A 6,000-nucleotide genomic window follows, 5' to 3' on the forward strand; every position below is an offset into this window, starting at 1 on the left:
ATGAAATAACACATATGGAATCATGTAGTAACCAAAACCGTTCTTGTTAACAAACTATAGTTTTGGCAAGTCGGTTAGGACATCTACTTTGTGCGTGACACAAGTCATTTTTCCAACAATTGTTTACAGACAGATTATTTCACTTATAATTCACTTTATCACAATTCCAGTGGGTCAGAAGTTTACATACACTAAGTTGACTGTGCCTTTAAACAGCTTGTAAAATTCCAGAAAATTATGTCATGGCTTTAGAAGCTTCTGATAGGCTAATTGACATCATTTGAGTCAATTGGAGGTGTACCTGTGGATGTATTTCAAGGCCTACCTTCAACCTCAGTGCCTCTTTGCTTGGCATCATGGGAAAAATCAAAAGAAATCAGACCTCAGAATTTTTTTAAATAATCTGGTTCATCCTTGGGAGCAATTTCCAAATGCCTGAAGGTACCACGTTCATCTGTACAAACAATAGTACGCAAGTTTAAACACCATGGGACGACGAGGCTGTCATACCGCTGTCACGGTTTTCGTCGGTAATGGAGGACCAAAACGCAGCAGGTATGTGTAAGCTCATCTTGATGTTTATTAACTTCCAAAATGAACGTACAAAACAAGAGAACGAACGATTAATAGACAGTCTGGCAAGGCACACGGCTAAACACAGAACAATCTCCCACAAACACACAGACAAACACACCCAGCTCGGGACAGTCTAGGCAGTCTGGCAGCTCGGGACAGTCTGGGCAGTCTGGCAGCTCGGGACAGTCTGGGCAGTCTGGCAGCTCGGGGCAGTCTGGGCAATCTGGCAGCTCGGGGCAGTCTGGCAGCTCGGGGCAGTCTGGGCAGTCTGGCAGCTCGGGGCAGTCTGGCAGCTCAGGGCAGTCTGGGCAGTCTGGCAGCTCGGGGCAGTCTGGGCAGTCTGGCAGCTCGGGGCAGTCTGGGCAGTCTGGCAGCTCGGGGCAGTCTGGCCGCTCTGGCAGCTCGGGGCAGTCTGGCAGCTCGGGGCAGTCTGGCCGCTCTGGCAGCTCGGGGCAGTCTGGGCAGTCTGGCAGCTCGGGACAGTCTGGGCAGTCTGGCAGCTCGGGGCAGTCTGGGCAGTCTGGCAGCTCGGGGCAGTCTGGGCAGTCTGGCAGCTCGGGGCAGTCTGGGCAGTCTGGCAGCTCGGGGCAGTCTGGCAGCTCGGGGCAGTCTGGCAGCTCGGGGGCAGTCTGGGCAGTCTGGCAGCTCGGGGCAGTCTGGGCAGTCTGGCAGCTCGGGGCAGTCTGGGCAGTATGGCAGCTCTGGCAGCTCGGGGCAGTCTGGCCGCTCTGGCAGCTCGGGGCAGTCTGGCAGCTCGGGGCAGTCTGGCAGCTCGGGGCAGTCTGGCAGCTCGGGGCAGTCTGGCAGCTCGGGGCAGTCTGGCAGCTCGGGGCAGTCTGGCCGCTCTGGCAGCTCGGGGCAGTCTGGCCGCTCTGGCAGCTCGGGGCAGTCTGGCCGCTCTGGCAGCTCGGGGCAGTCTGGCAGCTCGGGGCAGTCTGGCAGCTCGGGGCAGTCTGGCCGCTCTGGCAGCTCGGGGCAGTCTGGCCGCTCTGGCAGCTCGGGGCAGTCTGGCCGCTCTGGCATCTCCGGGCAGTCTGGCCGCTCTGGCATCTCCGGGCAGTCTGGCCGCTCTGGCATCTCCGGGCAGTCTGGCCGCTCTGGCATCTCCGGGCAGTCTACATAAAGACCACGTAGATTGAGACTCTGCTATGTACAGCACCAGGCAAAAGATTGGGCACACCTACTCATTCAACATTCAAGGGTTTTTCTTTATTTTTTTACAATTTTCTACACTGTAGAATAATAGAGAAGACATCAAAACTATGAAATGGCATGTTGTTACGAACACCTCTAGGAAGATGGACCGCAACACCCTGCTACAACTCAACTCCCCGTGGAGAGAAAGAGGTACGGGACTGTAGGTGGAGGTATAGAGGTATGGGACTGTAGGTGGAGGTATAGAGGTATGGGACTGTAGGTGGAGGTATAGAGGTATGGGACTGTAGGTAGAGGTATGGGACTGTAGGTAGAGGTATAGAGGTATGGGACTGTAGGTGGAGGTATAGAGGTATGGGACTGTAGGTGGAGGTATAGAGGTATGGGACTGTAGGTGGAGGTATAGAGGTATGGGACTGTAGGTGGAGGTATAGAGGTATGGGACTGTAGGTGGAGGTATAGAGGTATGGGACTGTAGGTGGAGGTATAGGACTGTAGGTGGAGGTATGGGACTGTAGGTGGAGGTATAGAGGTATGGGACTGTAGGTGGAGGTATAGAGGTATGGGACTGTAGGTGGAGGTATGGGACTGTAGGTGGAGGTATGGGACTGTAGGTGGAGGTATAGGACTGTAGGTGGAGGTATAGGACTGTAGGTGGAGGTATAGGACTGTAGGTGGAGGTATAGAGGTACGGGACTGTAGGTGGAGGTATTGAGGTACGCGACTGTAGGTGGAGGTATTGAGGTATGGGACTGTAGGTGGAGGTATAGAGGTATGGGACTGTAGGTGGAGGTATAGAGGTATGGGACTGTAGGTGGAGGTATAGAGGTATGGGACTGTAGGTGGAGGTATGGGACTGTAGGTGGAGGTATGGGACTGTAGGTGGAGGTATAGGACTGTAGGTGGAGGTATAGGACTGTAGGTGGAGGTATAGGACTGTAGGTGGAGGTATAGAGGTATGGTACTGTAGGTGGAGGTATGGGACTGTAGGTGGAGGTATAGGACTGTAGGTGGAGGTATAGGACTGTAGGTGGAGGTATAGGACTGTAGGTGGAGGTATTGAGGTACGCGACTGTAGGTGGAGGTATTGAGGTATGGGACTGTAGGTGGAGGTATAGGACTGTAGGTGGAGGTATAGAGGTATGGGACTGTAGGTGGAGGTATGGGACTGTAGGTGGAGGTATGGGACTGTAGGTGGAGGTATGGGACTGTAGGTGGAGGGATAGAGGTATAGGACTGTAGGTGGAGGTATAGAGGTATAGGACTGTAGGTGGAGGTATAGAGGTATGGGACTGTAGGTGGAGGTATAGGACTGTAGGTGGAGGTATAGGACTGTAGGTGGAGGTATAGAGGTATGGGACTGTAGGTGGAGGTATAGGACTGTAGGTGGAGGTATTGAGGTATGGGACTGTAGGTGGAGGTATTGAGGTATGGGACTGTAGGTGGAGGTATGGGACTGTAGGTGGAGGTATAGGACTGTAGGTGGAGGTATAGAGGTATAGGACTGTAGGTGGAGGTATAGAGGTATGGGACTGTAGGTGGAGGTATAGGACTGTAGGTGGAGGTATAGAGGTATAGGACTGTAGGGGGAGGTATAGAGGTATGGGACTGTAGGTGGAGGTATAGAGGTATGGGACTGTAGGAGGAGGTATAGAGGTATGGGACTGTAGGTGGAGGTATGAGACTGTAGGTGGAGGTATAGAGGTATGGGACTGTAGGTGGAGGTATGAGACTGTAGGTGGAGGTATAGAGGTATGGGACTGTAGGTGGAGGTATGAGACTGTAGGTGGAGGTATAGAGGTATGGGACTGTAGGTGGAGGTATAGAGGTATGGGACTGTAGGTGGAGGTATAGAGGTATGGGACTGTAGGTGGAGGTATGGGACTGTAGGTGGAGGTATGGGACTGTAGGTGGAGGTATAGGACTGTAGGTGGAGGTATAGGACTGTAGGTGGAGGTATAGGACTGTAGGTCGAGGTATAGGACTGTAGGTGGAGGTATAGAGGTACGCGACTGTAGGTGGAGGTATTGAGGTATGGGACTGTAGGTGGAGGTATAGAGGTATGGGACTGTAGGTGGAGGTATGGGACTGTAGGTGGAGGTATGGGACTGTAGGTGGAGGTATGGGACTGTAGGTGGAGGTATAGAGGTATAGGACTGTAGGTGGAGGTATAGGACTGTAGGTGGAGGTATGGGACTGTAGGTGGAGGTATAGAGGTATGGGACTGTAGGTGGAGGTATAGGACTGTAGGTGGAGGTATTGAGGTATGGGACTGTAGGTGGAGGTATTGAGGTATGGGACTGTAGGTGGAGGTATGGGACTGTAGGTGGAGGTATATAGGTATAGGACTGTAGGGGGAGGTATAGAGGTATGGGACTGTAGGTGGAGGTATAGAGGTATGGGACTGTAGGTGGAGGTATAGAGGTATGGGACTGTAGGTGGAGGTATGGGACTGTAGGTGGAGGTATAGGACTGTAGGTGGAGGTATAGGACTGTAGGTGGAGGTATGGTACTGTAGGTGGAGGTATGGTACTGTAGGTGGAGGTATAGGACTGTAGGTGGAGGTATAGAGGTATGCGACTGTAGGTGGAGGTATAGAGGTATGCGACTCTAGGTGGAGGTATAGGACTGTAGGTGGAGGTATAGGACTGTAGGTGGAGGTATAGAGGTATGCGACTGTAGGTGGAGGTATCGGACTGTAGGTGGAGGTATAGGACTGTAGGTGGAGGTATAGAGGTATGGGACTGTAGGTGGAGGTATAGAGGTATGGGACTGTAGGTGGAGGTATAGAGGTATGGGACTGTAGGTGGAGGTATAGAGGTATGGGACTGTAGGTGGAGGTATAGAGGTTTGGGACTGCAGGTGGAGGTATAGAGGTATGGGACTGTAGGTGGAGGTATGGGACTGTAGGTGGAGTTATGGGACTGTAGGTGGAGGTATAGGACTGTAGGTGGAGGTATAGAGGTATGGTACTGTAGGTGGAGGTATGGGACTGTAGGTGGAGGTATGGGACTGTAGGTGGAGGTATAGGACTGTATGTGGAGGTATAGGACTGTAGGTGGAGGTATAGAGGTATGGGACTGTAGGTGGAGGTATAGAGGTATGGGACTGTAGGTGGAGGTATAGAGGTATGGGACTGTAGGTGGAGGTATAGAGGTATGGGACTGTAGGTGGAGGTATAGGACTGTAGGTGGAGGTATAGGACTGTAGGTGGAGGTATAGAGGTATGCGACTGTAGGTGGAGGTATAGGACTGTAGGTGGAGGTATAGAGGTATGGGACTGTAGGTGGAGGTATAGAGGTATGGGACTGTAGGTGGAGGTATAGAGGTATGGGACTGTAGTTGGAGGTATAGAGGTATGGGACTGTAGGTGGAGGTATAGAGGTATGGGACTGTAGGTGGAGGTATGGGACTGTAGGTGGAGGTATGGGACTGTAGGTGGAGGTATGGGACTGTAGGTGGAGGTATAGGACTGTAGGTGGAGGTATAGAGGTATGGTACTGTAGGTGGAGGTATGGTACTGTAGGTGGAGGTATGGGACTGTAGGTGGAGGTATGGGACTGTAGGTGGAGGTATAGGACTGTAGGTGGAGGTATAGGACTGTAGGTGGAGGTATAGAGGTATGGGACTGTAGGTGGAGGTATAGAGGTATGGGACTGTAGGTGGAGGTATATAGGTATGGGACTGTAGGTGGAGGTATAGAGGTATGGGACTGTAGGTGGAGGTATAGGACTGTAGGTGGAGGTATAGAGGTATGCGACTGTAGGTGGAGGTATAGAGGTATGCGACTCTAGGTGGAGGTATAGGACTGTAGGTGGAGTTATAGGACTGTAGGTGGAGGTATAGAGGTATGGGACTGTAGGTGGAGGTATAGAGGTATGGGACTGTAGGTGGAGGTATAAAGTTATGGGACTGTAGGTGGAGGTATAGAGGTATGAGACTGTAGGTGGAGGTATGGGACTGTAGGTGGAGGTATAGAGGTATGGGACTGTAGGTGGAGGTATAGAGGTATGGGATTGTAGGTGGAGGTATGGGATTGTAGGTGGAGGTATAGGACTGTAGGTGGAGGTATAGAGGTATGGGACTGTATGTGGAGGTATGGGACTGTAGGTGGAGGTATAGGACTGTAGGTGGAGGTATAGGACTGTAGGTGGAGGTATAGGACTGTAGGTGGAGGTATAGAGGTATGGGACTGTAGGTGGAGGTATAGGACTGTAGGTGGAGGTATAGAGGCATGGGACTGTAGATGGATGGTATAGAGGTATGGGA

The sequence above is a fragment of the Salmo salar genome, chromosome 15, assembly GCF_965601325.2.
Source record: "Salmo salar chromosome 15, fSalSal1, whole genome shotgun sequence".
Taxonomy (NCBI): Eukaryota; Metazoa; Chordata; class Actinopteri; order Salmoniformes; family Salmonidae; genus Salmo; species Salmo salar.